At 40.6% G+C, this 23745-nt stretch overlaps 1 protein-coding gene across 1 annotated transcript in view; it reads left to right on the top strand.

The window, feature by feature from the left end:
- LOC140230890 (uncharacterized) overlaps window positions 1–23745 on the top strand; it is a 297769-nt gene that overhangs the window by 84266 nt on the left and 189758 nt on the right. The window lies entirely within an intron of this gene.

Genomic DNA, 23745 nt, shown 5'->3' with positions numbered 1-23745 from the left:
TATAATAAATGGGGCGACAAACCTCGTATCTACAGAACGTCACATGTTCAGGAGAGAAAAACAAAAACAAAATCAATAAGCAAATAAACATGGCAGCCAAAGCACTATAACAAATGAGAGAACTTTTCCTTTGATATGCAATGGTAGCTTCATTTTTGGGGTAAGATAGCTAAGGTTTGGACAGGACATCATTAACTGATTATCTGACTGTTTATTCAAAAAAGTCATTTTCACTAAAATTTCAGATACAGGGCTTGTCGCCCAAGTGACGATATCATATATACACACGAGGGGATGGAAAAATCACTGGTAACGCGTAGTAAAAAAAAAACCAAACAAACAAATGACAACATGTAAGATAATATTTGATAGTCCAGTACTTACGAATATCATAATCACGTAGAGTGCTTTTGAAATTACCCCTATATTGATATCTACTATAATGGTCATGGATGCAACCATTTATAGTGACGTAATCAGAATATGCCACAAGTTTCATAGAGTACGCGGCGAGACTCATTAGAATACAAGACAAATTTCAACACCAAATACCAGCAGGTCATAATTTGATATTACTCTTATAGCCAAAAAGGATTAACTTCACATCAGTCTACGGAGCCCTTATTGGCTACCACAGGCATTACTTTATAACAATTGTGCATAAAAAAATTCAGTCTTATCTTTGTGTTTGTACGTTTCAGTATGATGTCATTATCATTTTTCTTTCCATTGCGTGTTAAAGTTCAGTTTGAGACATATCGTAATATCTCAGTATATCACAATACCATTGTCACGGTCATTTTGGATGCCATTAATTGTTGGCTGATTTGACAAATTTGCTCAATCGAGTTGAATTCAAGAATACGGATTATTGCTTTTAATCCCTCGCTTCACGTTAAAGCACAATATTTCACAATTTATAAGAAAATATCAAGGAATTTTCGTTTATACAGGACATTTGTAAATATCTCAAAACCTTCAGCACCCTCGAAATGGGGTGAGACCAATTTAATTTCAAATTTTCACCATTTAGAAAAAAAAAACATTGGAATTTCAATTTCTGCCAATTATTATGGCGGTCATCTTGGACATCTGAAAACCCTAAGGAATGCAAGAATGGCAACAACAAAATGTCAAGGGTGCTGAATAGGGTCTCAAAAATTTCAATATTGACAGTTATTTTGGCGGTCATCTTGGAAGTCTCATAACCCCCAAAACACAAGAGTTGCATCAACCAGGTTCGGATAGGGTAAAACCACCAATTGTTTTCAATTTTACACCATTTAGAACGAATTAGGGGGCCTACATGGGAATTTCCGTTTTTGACGGCCATTTGGGGGCCCATTTGGGGGCCACTTTGGCGGCCATCTTTATTATCTCAAAACCATCAAGGATGCAAGAGCTGTATCCTGCAGCTTCAAATTCAGCAAACTCAAAATAGGGTAAAACCATCAATTTGTTTTCAATTTTACACCATTTAGAAGGAAAAAAGGGGTCTACATGTGTGTTTCCAATTTGGGGGGCGGTCATTTTGGTTTCCATCTTTATTATCTCAAAACCCGTAAGGATACAAGAGTTTTATCAAGATTCTGATCCAGCACCCTCGAACTAGGGTAAAACCATGGACAGTTTATCAATTTCTCACCATTTAGAAGGAAATATAGGGGAATTTTCGGTTTTGGCGGCCATTTTGGTGGCCATCTTGAATATCTCAGAACCCTTAACGATGCAAGAGTTGAATTATCCTGATTCGGACTCACCACCATCGAAATAGCTTCGAACTATCAATTGTTTTCAATTACTCACCATTAAGAAGGAAATACATAGGAATTTCCGGTTTGGGCGGCCATTTTGGCGGCCATCTTGAATATCTCAAAACCCTCAAGGATGCAAGAGTTGCATCAGTCAGATTTGGATTCGGCACCCTCGAAATAGGGTAAAACCATCAATTGTTTTCAATTTCTCACCATTTAGAAGGAAATACATGGGAATTTCCGGTTTGGGCGGCCATTTTGGCGGCCATCTTGAATATCTCAATATCCTCAAGGATGCAAGATTCGCATCAGCCAGATTCGGATTCAACACCCTCGAAATAGGGTAAAACCATCAATTGTTTTCAATTTCTAACCACTTAGAAGGAAATACATAGGAATTTCCGGTTTGGGCGGCCATTTTGACGGCCATCTTGAATATCTCAAAACCCTAAGGATGCAAGAGTTGCATCATGCAGATTCGGATTCAGCACCCCCGAAATAGGGTAAAACCATCAAAAAACATTGGGTGGACGGTAAAACAAGGTTCAGCCTTTGGCATCCAGACTAGTAGCTTGGTAGACAGTGATATACAGGTACATCGGTAGCTGCAGCTGTTATCTATGGCCAGATTGATACATCGTTACTACACAAGGCCGATGTAAGTTTATCCCGTATTTACAGCTGTTGTGTGTGTCCAGATTGAAAGATTGCTCATTTATCCGTAAGTTTTAGTAACTGCTTACCCTCCGAACGTCGATGGGCATACATGGCCCCAAATTGACCTTATAAAATTGGGTGTACGTGACAGATTTTTTTCCGTGATTTCACTGTACCCGTGTATAAGATGCACCCCCGATTTTCTATGTTTTCCGAGGAAAAAATAGTGCGTCTTATACACGGAACCTTACGGTAGAACACGTCCAGCAAGTAAGACACATGCTCTGACTCGCTCAAATCCTTGTCCGCCCTCAGAAATTGTCCGGTATGCTGGAAAATCCCCACACACAACAAGCCCGCGTAGCATGCCCGGAAAAGTGTGACAGGGCCTAAACATAGTTGCGGGTAAAAAGATTTTAGTGCGCACCTCCGAGCGACTACGGGTGAGATACGTGCTAGGTACTGTCATGTGCGGGTCATCTGCGGGGACCTCCGGGTAGTAAAAATTGTTCTTCACAAGTCGCACACAAGGCTTGCCCGGAAAGGTGTGACACGGCCTTTAGGGTTGATGGGTTTTTATACCCCTGCCACACGTAGTGTGAAGGGGGTACACAGGAATCACCGTGATGTTGGTCGGGCGGGCGGTAGGTCGGTCGGTCGGTCTGTTGCAAAATCTTGCGTCGCGAGCTCGTCCTACAGTTTTGAAGCAATTTAAATGAAACTTAGGGTAAATGATGATATTGAGGTATAGATGTGAAAGACTTTTTTTTTGTGTTTGTCGGACAATGCTTTGTCATGGTAACCATAATTTTACCAAAACCTTGTGGATTGAATAACTTCCATAGTATTTAAGCGATCAATTTCAAAATTGGTATCTATGATGATCTATAGGTGTACTTATGCAAGACACTCTTGTGTTTGTACTTGACAAAGCGTTGCCATGGTAACTCCATGTTTTCTTCAAAATCTTGTGGAGTGAACAATTTCCACAGTTTTGAAGCAATTGAAATCAAATTTGGTAGGCATTATGGCCTTGAGGCATAGATGTGCAACACATAATTTTTGTGTTTGTCGGACAAAGCGTTGCCATGGTAACCATGATTTTACCAAAACCTTGTGGCTTGAATAACTTCCACATCATTCAAGCAATTAAGGTCAAATTTAGTATGTATGATGATCGGGAGGTGTAGTTATGCAAGACACCAATGTGTTAATATAAGAAAAATGTTTTGCCATGGTATCCACTCATTTTTGTATCAAATTGAACCATTTAATCTATGAAGGTGAAATTTGGTGTGTATGATGCTCTTTAAATGTAGTTTTGCTATATGTCCTTTGTATTTGTATCGGACAATGCGTTGCCATGGTAAACGCATTTTAAAAAAAAATCCTTGTGGAGTGAACTTCTTCCACAGTTTTCAAGCTATTGAAACCAAATTTGGTAGGCATTATGGCCCTGAGGTTATAGATGTGGAACACATAATTTTTGTGTTTGTCACACAAACCGTTGCCATAGTAACCACAATTTTACCAAAACCTTGCAGATCGAATAACTTTTTCATCATTCAAGCAATTAAAGTCAAATTTAGTATGTATCATGATCTAGAAGTGTAGTTTTGCAAGACACCAATGTGTTAGTTTAAGGAAAACGTGTTGCCATGGTAACCACTCATTTTTGTATCAAATTAAACCATTCAAGCTATGAAGGTCAAATTCGGTGTGTATGATGGTCTTTAAGTGTAGTTATGCAAAATGTCCCTTGTGTTTGTATCAGACAATGCATTGCCATGGTAACCATACTTTTTACCCAAACCTTGTGGAACTCGGTGTCAACTCTGTAATTGTACAGTAAACTAAAATTATTCTGTTTCCAATTCGACAAGTGCACAAACTTGGCATTAACGTCATTGCCCTCATGACATCACATATTATAAAGCGACACTAGGGGCGGGGGTATTAATCACCTTAAGTGATAATTCTAGTTTATTTCTGCTCATTATTAAGATGTTTCATTGGTTCAACTAAGTGCATATGCTTTTGGAAAAGATTTTGTCTCAAACAAGCAGTTGGACAGGAAAATGTTGCAACTTTACTGTTTACTACATTAATTGAATTTGTTTTGAATATCTTTTCTGAGATATGCTGTGTGAATTAAGTACAGAGATGTGAGCATGAAGTTTGATAATGAAATAGTAACATTTTAGTCATACATTTTGATCACAGGTCAGAGATGATTACATTTTGAATATTATTTGCTTTCCTTCTATGTGCATATGATCAACAAGATGACGCAGGATAGCCAAAGCAAAATGTATCATTTGATCTCAAGTGCCAGGGTGATCCTTGAAGGATTGGCCACACATCTTCCAGTGGGAATGCTGCATATGCCACTCAAGCTAATGGTATTGAGACAGGCATTCAGGCAAGAGGAAGAAAGAGAGCCTTATAATGTTACATGTCAAACATTGGGAGCCAGGAACTTGTTAGAGAGGGCAGCAGTGGTGACTGGCATTTCTATGTTCTATTTTCGTACCAAGTAATGTACCTGAGCAATGCTTCCTTACAAAAATTTCATTCATTTAGGTTGTTAAAGGACAAGTTCACCTTCATATACATGTGGATTGAGATAATGCAGCAATATAAGTGGAACACATCAGTGAAAGTTTGAGGAAAATTGGACAATCCGTTCAAAAGTTATGAATTTTTACAGTTTCTGTGCAGTCACTGCTGGATGAGAAGACTACTGCAGTTGATGATGTCACATGCATACAACGATATAAGGAAAATATAAAGAAAATTCCACAAAATTTCATTTTTTGAAAAAAGTACACATTCCCTCAACTTGTAACTGATATATCTTAAGGGTAATATTACTCCCCCTGCCTTCTGAAAAAGGCAAGCTATGTACTCTTCTATTATGCGAAAAAAGTGAAAATATGTTGAATTTTCTTTATAGTTTCTGTATATGGTTGTACTCATATGACATCACAAGCTGTGGTAGTAGTCTTTACATCCAGCAATCTTGGAACTGAAACTTCCAAAATTCAAAACTTTTGAACGGATTGTCCAATATTCCTCAAACTTTCACCTATGTGTTCTATTAATATTGCTGCATTCTCTCAATTGTCATGTTTATGAAGGTGGACTTGTCCTTTAAAGCTGCAGATTTCAACTTTAATACAATCTATATAATCAAGAAATAATCACTTCAGGCCAGTGAAAGTGAAGAATTCAATCCTGACAATGACAGACAGTTAACAGCAACCCCATCTATGCGAAATAAGCTGAGAGGGAGATATTTTACTTTTGTCTCTGTGATTTTTCATTTGTTTTATTACATGCTAGTATCATTCAAGACAATTTCTTCTAATTTGTCAATTTAAAAAAAAGAACACCCCAAAACAGGTTGAACTGGGACAGTTTCATCAAAGCCAAATTGTGAAAGAGTATTATAATGTAGGGTTATCATCCAATTGTATGTGCCCTTGATCTGATGAATGTATAATTTTTCTAGACATATCTTTCTGATGAATTTTTACTTTGGATGTGAGATCTAAGATATGTTGATCTTGAATAAGGGAGTGGATAAGTTCACAATTATTACAAAATCCATACATGAATGTCATGAATGCATGTTTGTAGAAAAAAAAAGGGCAAGTTTTAGAGAGTTGATAATTAAATTCTTTGTTTGTCTTTCCAGTCTTTTGTTTGTTTGTATTTTATGTGACAGTGTTATTCATGACAATACCTTCTTACTTGTCAATTTTGGAAGAAGAAGGTTCAACTGGGATGCAGTTTCAACAAAACCAAATTGTGTTCACTGTATGCTGATATACCCTCTCCAGCTCCCGTGATTAATATCTTTGCAGTGTGTACTCTAGAGCTGAGAACTCCAAAGCAAAGTATCCTCTCTTTGTGTATGTGTGTCAGGGCCAGTGGAACAGGGGGGGGGCCAAGCCCCCCCCCACACACACATTTTTTTTTTGTCCCCGCCGAACGAGTTCAAGCAGGGGACTATGAAACGGGCTCCGTACTTGTGTGTGTCCGTCCGTCTGTCCGTCCGTCCGTCTGTGCGTCCGTGTGTGATCAAAATGTTCAATTTGCTACTTCTCCGTCATTTATGAGCCAATTTTGATTCTGCTTACTTTATATGATAGCACCATATGGGAGCTTTGAAACTTCTACACAGAATTTCAGTTGTGACCTTTGACCTTGACCTTTGACCTATATTGTACATTTTGTTTCAAAATGCTACTCCTTCGCCATTTCTAACCCGATTTCGATTCCTTTTGCTTTATGTGATGGCACTAGGTGAGGGCTTCAAAACTTCTACACAGAATTTTGACCTTTGACTTCTTTGACCTTTGACCTTGATTTTTGACCTATATTGTACATTGGCTACAAAATGCTACTCCTTCGCCATTTCTAACCTGATTTCGATTCCGTTTGCTTTATGTGATGGCACTAGGTGAGGGCTTCAAAACTTCTACACAGAATTTTGACCTTTGACTTCTTTGACCTTTGACCTTGATTTTTGACCTGCATTGTACATTTTGCTACAAAATGCTACTCCTTTGCCATTTCTAACCCAATTTCACTTCCATTTGCTTTATGTGATGGCACTAGGTGAGGGCTTCAAAACTTTTACACAGAATTTTGACCCATGACTTCTTTAACCTTTGACCTTGATTTTTGACCTATATTGTACATTTTGCTACAAAATGCTACTCCTTTGCCATTTCTAACCCGATTTCGATTCCGTTTTCTTTAGTGATGGCACTAGGTGAGGGCTTCAAAACTTCTACACAGAATTTTGACCCTTGACTTCTTTGACCTTTGACCTTGATTTTTGACCTATATTGTACATTGGCTACAAAATGCTACTCCTTTGCCATTTCTAACCCGATTTCGATTCCATTTTCTTTATGTGATGGCACTAGGTGAGGGCTTCAAAACTTCTACACAGAATTTTGACCTTTGACTTCTTTGACCTTTGACCTTGATTTTTGACCTATATTGTACATTGGCTACAAGATGCTACTCCTTCGCCATTTCTAACCTGATTTTGATTCCATTTGCTTTTTGTGATGGCACTAGGTGAGGGCTTCAAAACTTCTACACAGAATTTTGACCTTTGACTTCTTTGACCTTTGACCTTGAATTTTTACCAATATTGTACATTTTGCTACTAAATGCTACTTCCGGCGGGGACAAATTTTACGCACCGCGTAATTTCTACTTTTCCTTGTTTAAACCCTAGAAGTGGCACTAGAAAAAAATAGAATGAAACCTGTGAGCTCGACAAGGCCTTTGTTTTTTGCATGCTGAAGGCCTCCCCCCCATTTTTAGCTCACTTGAGCCTTCAGCTCGGGTGAGCTATTGCGATCGCTCTTCGTCTGTCGTGCGTCGTCCGTAAACTTTTTACATTGTCATCTCTTCATGAGAACCCCTTGACCAATTTTCACCAAACTTGGCAGGTAGCATCCCTAGGGGGATAGGATCTCAATTTGTTCAAGTGGGCACCATACCTACCTGGGGGGCACCCCAGAGGGGCCCATACCCCCCAAAATTAAGGAATTTTAAAAAATCTTCTTCTCTAGAATCAGAAGTGATAGAGCTAAGTTAATACTATGACTTCGTACATTGATGACTCTTGGGACCCAGGGGAGGGTTCTTAATGGGGCCCAAATTGTACATTTTCATCTTTTTCTTGAAAATGCCATGATGAATTTTCACCAAACTTGGCACTTAGCATCTGTAGGGGGATAGAAATCTCATTCCCATCAAATGGGCACGGGGGGGGGGGGGGGGGGGGGGGGGGGGGCTAGATTGTACATTTTCATCTTTTTCTTGAAAACTCCATGATGAATTTTTACCATACTTGGCAGGTAGTATCCCTAGGGGGATAGGATCTCAATTTGTTCAAGTGGGCACCATACCCACCTTGGGGCCCTCCAGAGGGGCCCATACCCCCCCAAATTAAGGAATTAAAAAAAATCTTCTTCTCTAGAATCAGAAGTGATAGAGCTAAGTTAATACCAAAGAGCGTACAACCCTGAGAGGGTCTACTCTCTCGAGTTTGCGTAGTACGCTCACGGGCAGGTGCGTGTGCTATTTTAGGAAGCAAAGCGATCGGTAGCGGATGGATTTTTACGTGACCTTCAATGGAGAGGTATCTCCCTCCCTTTCATTTTCTCTCTTTTAGGGAGGCATACAGGGTAAAAAGAACTTCGGACCTCATTATGGCATTTGTAAGTATCATTCCTGCCTAAGAACGAAATATAAATGAAGAAATGCTCTTAATATCCAATCTGTAGTCCCTCAAAATTTGAGCTAACTCCTAATGATGGGGAGTTTACATAAACCATGATGTGTGATATGCATGCGGGTGCTCACAACTTCAAAGCCCCCTCTCTCTCCCTATCTCCCTCTCTCTCTCTCTCTAACTCCATCTCTCTCTCTCTCTCCCCCCTCAACTCTTCTCTTGGTCAACGTTGTAGGCTAATATACCATGATTTTCTCTAGAACAACCAATAGAAATCATTGTAGGCGGTCAATACAATTTTCCTTTCTATACAGTCATTTCCAGAAAAGCTGCAGAACACTATTCTATTTCTTCTTTTGGGGGTTATCTTTCTTTCTTTCTTTCTTGTTGATGGGGGGGGGGGAGATACCGTGGGTGGGGTAGTGTAGACATCTTGATCTTTTTTGCTGTGTTGCACTTTTGAAATTTGTGAATTGTATGTCTCTTTTTTGTACTGATCATAATTATAGACATGAACATAATGTATCCCTGCATATGACCGGGTCGCTGTGTTTTCAATGACAAGCATGATTGTCAAGTTTTATATATTTCTTTGTACATTTTGTTGAAAAGTGAAAATAAAATCTGAATCTAAATTTGAATTGGAATTAGAATTGACATGGACCAAACGAATGCAGTGCATGGTATTATTATTATTATGATTATTATTGTTATGATGCACGGACATAGAGAACAACCCTTTTGGCTGAATCATGTGCTGTCCTGGAGTAAATAAGAATATGAAAAATTAATAAAAATCTATTCTTATCAACCATGGCACTCTTCTTCTTAGTATAAATTATCCTATTTGTCAGAATTGTGATCTTTGTCGCCATCACCTTATACATTACTGATCCCTAAAAATAACGTGTCTTGTTATTGTAACAATGTTGATTATTCTTGCCCTAATTTCTCAAGAAGAATTCAACAATCTTTGGGGTGCCCACTTTGGTAGAATGATATTTAAAATGTTTTTAATCAAAGAGATTCTTGGACAGTGATGGGCTGAATCATGGTATCTGTCACCTCTTGATCTATACATTGTCTGTCTTCACGGTGCACTCTGTCATGTGTGTTGGAAGTCGACAGTGCATGGGCGGGGGGGGGGCTTAGAGGATGTCTCCCTCCCACACGAGGGAGCTTAATTTGTTTTCTCAGAATTGATACGATTTGGTGCACATTTTGGCGGAATATTTGCAATTTTTGATTTAAAAAAAAAAGAGAGGAAATGTAGGGAAAATGTGGCTAAGTTCGTTATATTCGCGACCTCTTCATCCAAGATCAACATAATATGCGCGTCTTCATTGTGTAAGAGGTGGACCGAAGGGGCTGGGGAGGGAGCCTTTTTTTTTCATCTTTAGGTATAAATGATGCTTCTTAATGGGAATTTGAGGTCTTAAACAAAGCAATACCACTGTTTGCCCCCTTAAAAGGGAGAAAATGAAGGGGAGGCAGAATTCACTCCTATAGGTCACGTATATGCTCGCGATAATCCAGCGGTTTGCTTCCTAAAATGGCCGCCATTGGGCTCCATGGCGTACTACACCTGTTTACGTGTAGAATCGCGCGAGTAGACCCTCTTAGGGTTGTACACTCTTTGATTAATACTATGACTTAGTACATTGATGACTCTTGGGACCCAGGGGAGGGGGTGGGGAGGGTTCTTAATGGGGCCCAAATTGTAAATTTTCATCTTTTTCTTGAAAACTCCATGATGAATTTTCACCAAACTTGGCAGGTAGTATCCCTAGGGGGATAGAATCTCAATTCCATCAAATATGCACCATGCCCCACCTGGGCCCCTAGGGGGGCCCAACCCACCCCCAGTAAGGATTCTTTAAAGATTTTCTCTAGACAGAACCAGAAGTGATTGAGCTGAGTTAATACAATTAGTTGGTATATTGATGACTGTTGTTTCAAGTTTGTTCATGGCAGAATCAGGAGTGCCTTCCTCCACTCCTTGGGACCCAAGGGAGTGTGGTGGGATGGGTCCAAATGGTGATGTAAATTGTACAAAATTGTACATGCTTATAACCATTGAAAACCCCTTTAAAAAATTCTTCTCTAGAATCAAAAGTGATAGGGCTTTAAGTCTTTTTTCTTTTTCCAAACTGCATAATCCAACATTCTATAGAATACAGTGTACTTGGCAGGTATTTTTACCAGTGTAATGGAATATGCACATAGACACCATGCCCCTAGCTCTCAAAGCTACCCCTCACCACAAGTTTCCATTGTTCTCAGGTAAGAGTCTGCAAGAATGCATTGAAGCTGAACTTACGATAGTCAGGTGAGCGCAAGACCCCTGGGTCTCTTGTTTATTGTTGGGTTGGTTTTTTTTGCTTGTTACCCAGAAGTGCCCCCCCCCCCCCACACACACACACACACACAAACACTTTTGAAAACATGGTGCCGGCCATATGTGTGTGTTTTGAATTCAAACAAGATTTTTAGACTCATGAAGAAAATTGTTTTGACAAAAACAATAGACCATGTTCTTTCATTGATATCACATTGTAATTTTGTATGTCTGCAAATTCTGTCACATTTCCATCACAATCCAGGCTGATATTGCTTTCAGTTTTCCTCACACTTTTTGATGGCAGTATGTTTAGGAAACATAATAAATACACAAACCATGGACAACTGTTTTCTTTTGTCTTTATCAGGCAAGACAATCAATATCTCAGAGGTGGAGGATGAATATGAAACAGTTGTGACAGTCCACTTATGATTGATGAAAACACTGAATGTATATGATATTTTATGATTTTCAGTGTAATACCATTGACCCAAAGAAATCAGTGTGTACGTTTTTGTGGCAGTGTGTGTGTGTGGATGTACTTGTGTGACTATATGTACATGTATGTGCACATTGTCATGAACACATGATGCATCATGCGTTACCCCGGGGTACCGTAGTACCCCGGGGTACCACGTTTTGTAGCGCCACCTCACATCCACTCGAGGACAGCCGCAGAGAAATGCATGCACTGCGTGTGCGTGTACATAGTCATTCCCATGCCACTGCATGTTAAACACCTGTACTATGCATGCATGGTATGCTGTGCTACACGTAGCAATAGCGTGTGCTACAGTGCGTGCAGTGCAGTGCAGTGCAGTTGGTAGCACGCGCTAGCTCCAGCACCAAAATAATTTCCCACTTTTTGGCAACCCAGTGTACAACCTTTAGAAAAAAATAAATAATTCAACAAAATGGATGATTTTTATTTGGTACCCCAGGATACCATTTATGTCATCACATACAAAATACCAGTAAATAGTGAAATAATCAGTTGTGAGAATTATACAGAATGTGCAACAACACCTGTTCTCTTGTGGCATGAGAGATTCAACAAGGGCTTTTGAATATAAATCAGGAGTGAAACAATATCACTTTTTTTTTTCTTCAAACAAGCATACACACACACACCCACACATATGCATCTATGGTGGAAACCAAGGACCTGTTCCACCCATGAGAATTTTACCACATAACCAAGGACCTGTGTGTCAGTAGGACTCTTGTATACCGAGGACTCATTCATACATTACCATCCAAACGAGGACTTATTATAATAATTCTAATTGAGGACCTACAAACATGTACCCCTACATGCAAAAGCATGCAAAAGCAGACCGTTTGGAATGATCTGTGTACCGAGGACGTCGTCGGTTCTCTGTGTGTCCTCAGTTTAAATGTAAAGTTTGTATGTGTGTCCTCATTTTACACCATGGGTAAGTGCACATCACACACAGAGCTCACAGGCACACTTACACACATGTTAAACTAAAGAAAAACAAACATGAAATTTTTTATTTTATGTTATTACAGTCAAACCTGTCTATAGCGGCCACCCAAGGGAGACGTGTATAAGTACTTACATGTACATGTATGTGTATATGTATGCATATGTGTGTTTCATGCATTGAACAATGCTGGTGTTTATCAAATTGAAGCATATAGTTAGCATGTGTACAGTCGTGGAGGAAGCTTAACACTAGTGTATTATTTTATTTCGTGAGTTTACGCAAAAACTCACAGTGAGAGCCCGCTCAACGCGCGTGCAGTCATATCGCTTCTTCGCATGTTTTGCACGAGGGAATAAGTTCCCTCATCGCAGTCTAAATCAAGTTTTATTCGTCCTTTTTACCATGCATCGTCGCACTATCTTATCATATTGTGGATTGTTATTATTTGTAGCTCAGTTAGAGCTGACTTTGCTTCGGAAGAGGATTTTTATTCACAAGATATCGCAGGATGGAAATTCCGCTTACCGTTCCCCCACAGCATACAGCTAAGCCTGTCGTGGGTGGCACCACTAGTACGAGCGCCCTGCATACAGCTAAGTCTGTCGTGTGGCGGTGGTGACTACAGCCGCACATCATGAACCTAAGTGTTCGCCGGCTATTAAGGCTCAGCCGAAGAAAGAAGGGAATGGGAAAACAATTCTTTCTCCAACTCCCTCATAAAATAAAGATCAAACTTCAAACTGGTAAGTTCTCGTTTAATCTTTCTATTATGACTGAATGAGTGATGATGCAGCTATGGTGATCACTGAACGTTGCCCGTGAATGACTGGCATGGCTACAATCAAAACAGAAAAAGCATGCTGAATTATTGGCAAGGTTACGGCTCCATGTTGGTCTGTGGCCACTATAGACAGGTTGAAATCTTCCAAGGAAAACAAAATTTGTGACCGCTGGCCGGGTTAGACAGGTGGCTGCTGTACACAGGGTCTTTAACAGAACTTTTCTCTGGGGGGGGGGGGGGGATTTTTCAGTGGCTGCCATAGACAGGTAGCCGCTAAGGCAGGTTTAACTGTAGGCCCTATTTGTTTTTGTATGCACGCACAGACACAAAAAACAAATCCATATAGACCCATAAAACATATCCTCACACACAGCTATATGTGTATGTTTATTTCTACTGACTCTTCATTCACTGACAAGTTTGTATGATATTGCTTGTTTGGTTGCAAATAAGTATGATATGTAATTGTGTTGTTGTTGTTTTTTTAATCAATGTGTCATCAATCATTATAACCCGCTGTAAAATTCATTAGGCCTATGTCCTATTGTGCAATCTCAGTGCAGTGGAGTATTGACAATACAGTGCAAGTAGCCGTACCTCATCTCAGTATGTGCACATTCAAATGGATACAGTTCGTTATTCCGAAGGTTCGTTATTCCGAAGGTTCTTTAGTCCGAAGGTTCGTTATTCCGAAGGTTCGTTATTCCGAAGATTTGTTAAAATCTGAAAATGAAATAGGGTTCGCTGTTCTGAAGGCTCGTTTATCCGAAAATGAAATAGGGTTTGTTATTCCGAAGGTTCGTTAATCCGAAAATGAAATAGGGTTTGTTGTTCCAAAGGTTCGTTATGGACCCTTTTTCATTTCGGATCAATGAACCTTCGGAATAACAAACGCTATTTCATTTTCGATGAACGAACCTTCGGAATAAAGCCACAAATGTTCGGATTAACGAACCCCTTTTCATTTTCGGATTAACGAACCTCTAGGTATAGGGAATTTGTGTGTTTCGGATTAACGAACCTTCGGAATAACAAACCTTCGAAATAACGAACCTTCGGAATAACGAACAGCACCCCATTCAAACGGCATTCAAACGGCACCATCAACAGCTGATGAGCGTCAAAGTTACGCAAGACCTGCCAGATTGCTCAATGACCTCGTGAATCAGATCGTTCGTTCCACTCTTTGAAGTTCCATACTCCACACCGATGCTGCTTTAGAAGTCTTGTACAGTATCCAGATTTGATGAGGGAGGAGGGGCACTAACCAGAACACTGCGTGGGTGCGTAGTTACTTTTGATCATCATACTCCCCATGCAGCAACCATTTTTGTATTCACCAGTTTGCAACGATTCTATTGATGTTCGAATGCAAAAAAAAAAAATCAGCTGTGAAACAGCAGATATACCAAGTAAAAAAGTATTTTTATATCAGAAATGTTATGGTTGTGAAACAATTTATGGAAAAAAATGTGTTAAGATGTGCTTACTCTGACTTGTATCAAAGAAAAAAAACAACATCGTAACCTTTCATTTGATAGTAGTCTCACATGCGCGTATTAGTGGCACTATCACCAGATAAAAAAATGTTAAAAATGTAAAAAACAAGAACAAAATGGGGCTCTGGGAGGTGGGTAGGAAAGCGAGAGGGATGAGTTACTAAGTCGTACTGATCGTGTGAGCATCTTTCATAGGTAGAAGATGATGTAGAAGGCACTATGTTAATAAACATAGAATGTCTACAGAAAAAAAGGAGATTGATAGATAAGGTAAACTTATTTAGGTTTAATATAAACAAAGACAGATAATAATGATAATAATAAATAGTTTTTTTTTTTTTATAGCGCATTTCCAATAAACTGATCAATGCATTTAGATAAATCCAAAGTTGTCCCATAACAGAGTCAAAAACAATATAAGAACTTTTTCAAATTCTTTTTGAATATCAAAGCCGAGGGTGATGAGCAGAGTTCCTTTGGCAAGGTATTCTGTGCAAAGGGTCTTAGACCGCTGCTTGAAATAGAGAACAGATACAACGCGGGTATAGATGTCCACTCCACGATCCCCGATACAAGTTAGAGGAACAGCATAACGTGACACAAGAAACAGTATGAGGTACCATGGACCCTGTGGTAGATTCCGTGGTGGTACAAGCTGAGTGTGAATGATTAATGACTCCGACAAGTTTGAAGTCGGTAACTACGCAGACGCATTTGTGTGATAGATTTGGCAGATGTCAATCATGGATGTGTATGAGAGTGTGCGTGCCGGTGAAGCACTCGTGATTACTTGTGAAAACACTGAGCCTCGTTGGTTTGGAGCATGGGCTCAAAGGAGATCGTGAAGATTCCATCTTTCTCTTCCCACCTCCCTGCTAGAAGGTACAGCAATATCACTCTCATTTCAACAACTTTTTAAATTATGTAAAATAGCTTACTGCATGTTTATTTTTGTCTAACATGTTATGTTTATTTAAAAGCCTATTAAGACTTTACCAAGAGAATGGTGTGTCACTGAAATAATTCTGACATACAATGTACTTTGCTGACCGTTGATCTCTTTCAAATTACAGTTTTTGTGTAATTATATGAAAATATATGAAAATAAAAATGGTAAAACATAAAACTATTTTCTTAAAAGCGGATGGGCTTTTGGGGCATTTCAGGGAGTAATAAGACAGGTGGTTTGAGAGGGTTCAGTTACTGATGGGTTAGATGTGATGATTCTACTGAAGTATATTTGTTTTATTCAAATAAAAATAGTGATTGGTCATTTTATGTAACTGAGACATTCATTCAATCCTGCAAGAAGATTGCTTTATCATGTAATGGGGAAAATCAAATGAAATGCTTACGAAGGAAATACAAAGAAGTAGGATCAGGCATCCCCCCCCCCCCAACAGCAGAAAAAAATGGGGTGTGGTCAGTACACGGGTGCATTTAATACACTGTAATTTACAGTACAATAGGGTGATGAGTAACAGCTCATTAACACACACCCAGCAACAGGTGCATAGTCTCAATCTGGAAAAACAAAATGGAAAGGCTTGGGGTAGAAAAGATCTTTACTGCAGAATTCTGTCATAGAAAATAAATGTTATTTAGGGTGCCTTTAAGTTTGCACTTTTTTTTTCACTCCTAAAGTTTCAGTAAACGCAGATCCAATGTACAGGTAAGGGCTAATGTCCACTAGTGGCCCGACAAGACTAGTAAGGGGTGCAGAAGCAAGTTCTGTGATTTCAGCTTCCTTTCAGCATCAAACGTGGAAAAAGTGTTGGAATTGACTTGTCATGGGACATTCCTAGGAATCTCTGTGGACTGACCGCATAAATTCCTATGAGTGTCCTAGAAATCACTCAGGAAGGACAGGAAATGCTTTGGAATATGGTGATCATGACCGAACTGCGTAGACACATCTAGGGTCACACCAACAATGGTAAAATCATGAACTCAGACAGAAGGATGATTTTCCAACAACATTAGTGAGATATGCCGACTATGATATTTAAAAAAAAAAAAAAGATGCAAGGTTATAAATTTGACGCTGACTTTCAATATTTCTCGCATGACTGCATGCCATCGCGGAGGTCACACCAGCCTTAATTCACCTTGCCTTATTGCTTCAAATAACAAGCTGAGAGAGATGCTCAGCTAGCACTGGTCCTGGCCCTCAATGGACCAAAATCTATCATTTCGGTGACAACTCAAATTTTTGAAGTTTGAAACAAACCTTAAATTGAGATATATTAGCAGAATTTCTGGACCATATTTTTTTCCCAACATGCATTTTTTTTTTCACCGTGAAAAACAACATATTTCTGTTGATGCTTCTGCTTGAGCATGCCTAAGTGATCAGACTCTTTAAATTCGCTTTTCTCCCTTTTTTATGAAACTGCATCTTCTACCCCTTATTTCTATCATTTTTTTTTGAATGGGTGGGATGGTCTAATTGTAACAAATTAAATAATCTTTCAAGCTTAGAGCTTGGTTCTTAAATCTTTGAACCAACTAGTAAGTTATAAAAATGACTAATTTGTTTTGATCTAGTTTTACTTTTGTGGGTTTTCTGCCGAGAAGTCATATTTGCAATGAAAAAACAACAATGTACTATGTAAGGGGAACCATTTAAAATCCCGCAAATCAAAATAATTTCTGAAAAGAGAGAAAAAAATAAAATTCTAGGAGCTCGGGGGCTGCTTCCTCTTCTTCTTCGTTACTGTTGACATAGTATCCCCTGCCTTCTGTTTTGCTAACATTTACCTGTTTCTCATCAGAGGAGGAGAGGTTCAGCTGCGGGGCTAGGATGGGCACCTCATTCCCCCTCCCCTTCCCCCTTCTTTGTCTCTTTGTGTTTCAAAGGCATAATGCTGCATTGATTTATTACTATCAACATCCTTTAGCTTGTTTTTTACTCTGTTATATCTTGACCACAAATGTCTGCAGTGGCTTTGCGCTCTTGCACTTTTAGATCTGCATAGGCACCATGCTGTCCTGAAACATTCTTGGTATCTTCCACTTTCATTCGCTGTTAAAGCTGCTCGCACCACGGAATACTTTCAGGGGCATTTGCGAAAGGGGCGGAAGTGTTACGGAAAGGCAGGGTGTCCGGATGATGTCTTCATGACAAGTTGTCAAGGGTGTCTGGAAGTCTATTTCCATGTTCAAATTTTGGTCTCGGTCAAAATTTGGAAGTGGAAATTTCCTCTCTCCTGAAGGTGCAGAAATGCATGGACATGTCTAGGAATGAAGACAGTGAATGGAATAAAGACAATTAATGGACTCTTTCAAGAATATGTGGAGAGGTTGCCGAATGAACGTGGAATGACTAAATGTGCTTTCCACGTCTTGTCCACACCCTAGTGGATGCCTAGTGGATCTGTCATGAAAAAAAAAAAAATGATCCCATAAGTGCCTTTTCTCCATTATTTACCCATTACATAGAAACTTCTAGCACGACTTATGATTCATTTTGACTGAGGAGTACACAAATGTGGTGTTTGTACTACAAGTCCTGTCTTTATGTCTTCAACTCTGTAAATCCTTTAGCCTTCCTTGTATCATGTGAATTTTGAGTAAAATATATATCATTGACCGGCTTTTTTTGGTGGTTTTTGTCTTGCCTGCACAGCAGAAGTGAGACAAAGGCATCACTTTTCCATCATCGTCATTGACATAGTCTGCTTTGTTGGCATTTTTCAGCAGTTTAGTGTACTCTTAATAAATTTCCACAACTTAGAGCTATGACCAGCAAACTCACATCAAAGGTACATGACCTAAAAATGCAGGTCATGTTCAAATATGGACAAAGTCCAACTAGGGTAGAGTCAAAAGGTGAATGAACTTTCCCTGATAAGCACTGTATGTACAGTATTATGGTATAGACCGATTCAATTTCGATGACCTATTCACCTACCGCCGCTAGCGGCGCTATAACGGTCGCCATAACTGGGGGCCAACGGGGGCTCCCAGCGAGCTAGCTACCCAGCAAGTTGCACTTGCAGCTCAGCAGCCTAGCGTACCCATCGCGCATAGTTAGCCGGGCGCGGCCGCTGCGCCGCGACCGGCGACCGCCACGCTAATGTTGTAATTGTTTACTCACTGTGGAAAAGTCATTCAGCGGCTTTTGATGCCTTTCTTTTGGACAAATTGAGTGATTCAGACATATTGATCTACAATGAAGCTTCAAAGGAAGGATCAGGAAAACATTAATTATTGTGCAGCTGTTGGGTGCACAAATAACAGAAAAAAATGGAAATGGAAGCTAGCTGCACGGCAGTGTGTGAAATCCAGACACCACTGACGCATGATAAATATACAATTAGAGACAATTAAGTGAAATACAACGGTATGAAAAATGCACAGATTTCGAAACAAACTACTAGATTCTCTATTTAATTAGGCTATCACTGCATATTCGTAAAAAAATGTTCATTTTAGAAAACAAGTTCAGATGAAAAATTTTGATAATTCACTAATCTTTTTTTTTTTTTTTTAATGCTTGGTGCACTACTTGCCAAAGTTAGAATACACTTCCTAGCTATACTATATTATTATGACAAACATTTTACAGCCTACACTGCAGCTAAATAAATGTTTCAAGATGCGTTAAATTCTTATATTGTTTTCACTTCTTCATTGTTCAGCACTGGATTGACCATATCATTCAATTTTGGCCTGGAACTCTTGAATTTGATTTTTGATAAAGTGATACTTATAAATATTAAACCATGGATGGTGGCAAACATCCGATTCATAATCATATCAAGAAAGTATGATTTGAAAATCACTTTTGTAGATTATAATATTAGGCGTTAGCGTGATGTTATGCAAGGTTGCTTAGACCTAAAACAGAAGAAGTTTTGGTTGTTTACATCAGGCGACGTAAATTAAGTTTATACGGCTTAGCCTTAGAAACGCCTAGATTTGTATTCCGTTTGGTTTACATAGTTAGGCTTGCCTGAAGTTATCGACAACCGAAAATTATATAGGATGTAGGGTTCTAGAAGTCAATAGGTCTAGATCTAGTCTGGACTCTTGCCCAGAATTCTAGACAAGGTCTAACGTTAGACAGATTCTACCCCGCTGGCCCGAGAGTCCCGAGTAGGCCTAAAGGCAAAAGCCTAAACAGGTGTAAGTTAACTGATAGACAATAGTCTAGGTTGCAATTCATAGCGCCAAATCTAGCTCTTCATTATTTGTATCTAATTATATCAGTAAACTTCTTAACAGTCTAGGCTTACTGGCAAGACGTCTGCCTGCGCCTAGCCATAGTTCTCACGATCCCCAGCGGTTTTTATTCTTTTACACAAAGGTGAATATATGGGGCTTACACGCGAGTACCCAAGTCATTGCCAAAGAAATAGAGTCTACAAACACTCACGGATCATACCGATATTTACCTTGAAATTCAAGTTTTGGCTACAGCCGTATGTCATCTACCCATTCGCTCATAGTCGGTATAAGTTGTTTAATTTAATCTTTTTTAAATAGCTAGCGAAAAAAAAAATGTAGACTCTAGTTGTCACAAAGCCAGATGCGTCCATCGCTGCCAGCGCCAGAGATAGCTAGCTGGCCGGCTGGCTGGTAAAAGCACTGGCTGCCGCTGGCACCCTTGCCATGCACGTAGGGCGCTTGTTGACCCGGCCTGGTTGGCCCCCAGTTATGGCGTCGCCTTAAGAGGGCGCACTTCCATGAGCAGTCGCTTGAATCGGTCTATACATACTGTATACGCTGTTATTTCGCATACAGATATATTCGCGAATGACAAGTTCATAGACATTTTCGCGAGATGTTGTTTTCGCAAATCGACGCTGACCTTTACGTTAGTGCTCTATTAACAAAGCACATGTAGACATTTTTGCGTGTTGTTAAATTCGCGATCCAACTGTGATTTGCGAAAGTCGCAAAAATTAAACCCTCGCGAAAAATAGCAGCTTATACAGTACTCTCAATAACTCTCTACAGGTGTGAGCTATAACCAACGAACTCACACCACTGGTACATTACCTAAAAATGATTGTCAAGTTTATAATATGACTGAAACCTTACAAGGCCAAAGGTAAGAAAGTCAATGAACTTTTCCCGATATGCACTGTACTAAACAGTATTGTGGTGTACTCTCAAGAACTTATCACTGCTTTAATCAACACGTGTATGAACCTGAAACTCACACGGCAGGTACAATATCACCTAATAATGATGCCAGTCAAATTTGAATATTGGTGAAGTCTGACGAGTTCAAAGGTCAAATGGTCAGTGAACTTTACCTGATATGCACTGTACATACATGATACAAATGGGCATGTCCATGAAAAAAGTTACCTCAGGGTGAAAAAATAAATTTCACAGACATTAACTGAATTTATGTTCAAAGTATTCAGAAAAGCCTATATTTAGATAAATATAAAGAAAATTTGGGGAAAATCTAGCGAAATTGATTTTTTCACCATGTAAAACTAAATTTAGCTTCATTTTGAATGTAGTGCTCAAAAGCACTGTTTTGCACACATTTTATTAATGAGAGAAAAATTAGAATGTTTAAGCCCATATCTACTTCATTTCGCTTTACTTACCTATCAATATAACAATTGCCATTCTAATGCCGATTAGAATTGCCCCCGGTAGCTAAAAATATCTTTGAACCCCCTCGTTGCCCCGGCAACGGAAGGGAAACCCCTCACACACTCCCCTATATAAGCCCGAGCGCGGGCGATCTCATCCTCTTTCTTCTGCCGCCGCTACTCATGACGAGTTCCTCTACGGTTTAGCTTACGCTTATACAGATAAGATCTTTCACTTGCTACCTTATCGTGTTTGATTCATATTTTTTGGAGTTATATTCCTTGTTCTCTCGGCTGTTTAGCCTAGCTTTTGCTTCTTGTTTCTAGTGACGACTTAGGGCATTTAAGATGCCTAATTCGTCTCGCTCTTCACCGCCCCGCTCGAACCCTACGGCGGAGGCTGTACCTAACGCTTCAACGAAGGCGGGATCCAACACCGCAAAATCAGAGCAGAGCACAAAAAAGAGACCATGTAGTAATCCTGTGCTCCCTACTTCTTCTCCTCCACCTAAAAAGGGAAAGAAGAGTGCCCCGAAAAGGCATTCTCTTCCCGGTCCGGCCGAGAAATCAGGCTCCAATGTAGCGGTTTCTCCTGCCGTTAGACCCAACGTCAACGAGACTAACCTGGCTCCGCCGACCAAGTCGGTAGACTCCAGCGTACTGAACGTCAGCCAGCCTGCTAGCGTTGATAATAGCAGCTCGTTTGATACAACAGCAGCCTGCAAATTTTTCATGCAGGCCCTACAATCGGTACTTATTTCACATAACCAGGGAACCCTTCCCACACGGGCGGGCGATCCGACAGGTCCCTCGGTTCCTCCGATCCCTACGCAATCTGTCATTAACCTCCCGGGGTTCCTTCCCGCACGAGCGGGCGATGCGACAGGCCCCCGGAATCTCGGCCCAGCGACCGTATCGCGAGCTCCGTCCTCCCCCGGGTCCGTCGGCCTGCCTACACGTGATAACGCAGCCCGTTCCGACTCGGCCCCAGTACTTCGACAATCCCATTGCCGAACCCGTGATAGGGCTTCCCCCCGCCGCAGAGAGGGGGAAGATATTGGGTCTCGCTTCCACTCTCGCGTTCCGACGATCAGTTTGGGCGGCTATTCCGATGATGAGTTTGGATATCACCCTCCCAAAATAGCATCTCGTGCAAGAAACTGGGCAGACGATGATACTGGTGTTAGTTTCCCATCGTCTCACTCAGTACACTCTATCAGCTCAGATGGTCGGGATAGCATATTTACTGACGAGCTTCCCCCTTCTGATAAAGAATCAACGAATCAGACAGGTAGAAGGGATGGCCAGATAGCCGCCGAACTACTGATAAAGTACTGTCCCCAGTTGAAGGCAGAATCGACTGCTACTGAGGAAAAAGAAGAGGCCAAGCCTATTTTTTGCTTGGAATCTGAATTGTCTGCTCGTAGCCAAGGACCCAGTGCGGTGAAACTTGATGCCCCCTTTGCTACGTGTTATTCCAAACTAGCCCATTCGTCCCTGAAATCCCGATCTAGCCGTTATGACGCTGTGTCCGGTTTTCGGTTTGGCAGTAATGATTTCAATGCGGTGTTCAATACACCTGCAGTCCCAGAGGCAGCATTCCGTGTTGGCGACGCGCGCGCTCGCAAATCCAACTTCAATGGCATGAGATCTCGATCTTTCCGAAGAATAGATTCGCAGATCGCTCACATTGAGAAGACAGCCCGTAGCTCGATGAGGCTCGCGGCTTATCAAAGCTATCTAATTACGGCGCAACAAGAAGCAAGCCGTTTGGCCATAGACGGGGAGGACCTGAAAAAGATCTCCGATTTGCCCTTGCGAATTTCAGATCTCCAGTTCGAACAGGCCGCCCGAACAGCGTTACTGTGTTCAAAGTTTCGCAGATCTCAGGTGATGGAACAGCTCAAACTCGAGAAAGAGGCTGACTCCATACTCGCAAAATTGCCCTTTACGGGCCCAGACCTGTTTGCGGGAAAGTTTCAGCAGGTACTGGAGGACACCATCGTGGCGTCTAGCACTGCAGACAAGACTGCCTACAAACTGAGCAAACCCAATCGCTCTTTTCGATCCTCTAGGGACCATATGCCCCCGCAATCAGGGTTCTTCCGTGAGGGACGATCATCTCAAGGTTCCCCCTATCGCAGACATCCGTACAGTCAGTCTTACAAGCCATCATCCGACTCTCGCAGGCCTGAGGGCAGAGAGCGGGGTGGAAGATCGTTTAGACGACCCCGGGGACAGCAATCTAACCCCCCCAGAATGCACTCCACTGCCCCTCAGCGGGACCATTCTTCACAGTTATGACTATCCGAATCAGCACGCAGGGCAACCTCCAGTAGGGGGCAGACTCAAAGTATTTGCCCATCAATGGTCACAAATAACCTCAGACAAATTGGTGCTCTCAGTAATTCAGAAGAGATATGTTCCCTCACTGATT

Source organism: Diadema setosum, chromosome 7 (genome assembly GCF_964275005.1).
Source record: "Diadema setosum chromosome 7, eeDiaSeto1, whole genome shotgun sequence".
NCBI lineage: Eukaryota > Metazoa > Echinodermata > Echinoidea > Diadematoida > Diadematidae > Diadema > Diadema setosum.
This window is presented reverse-complemented; position numbering and strand designations above follow the sequence as displayed.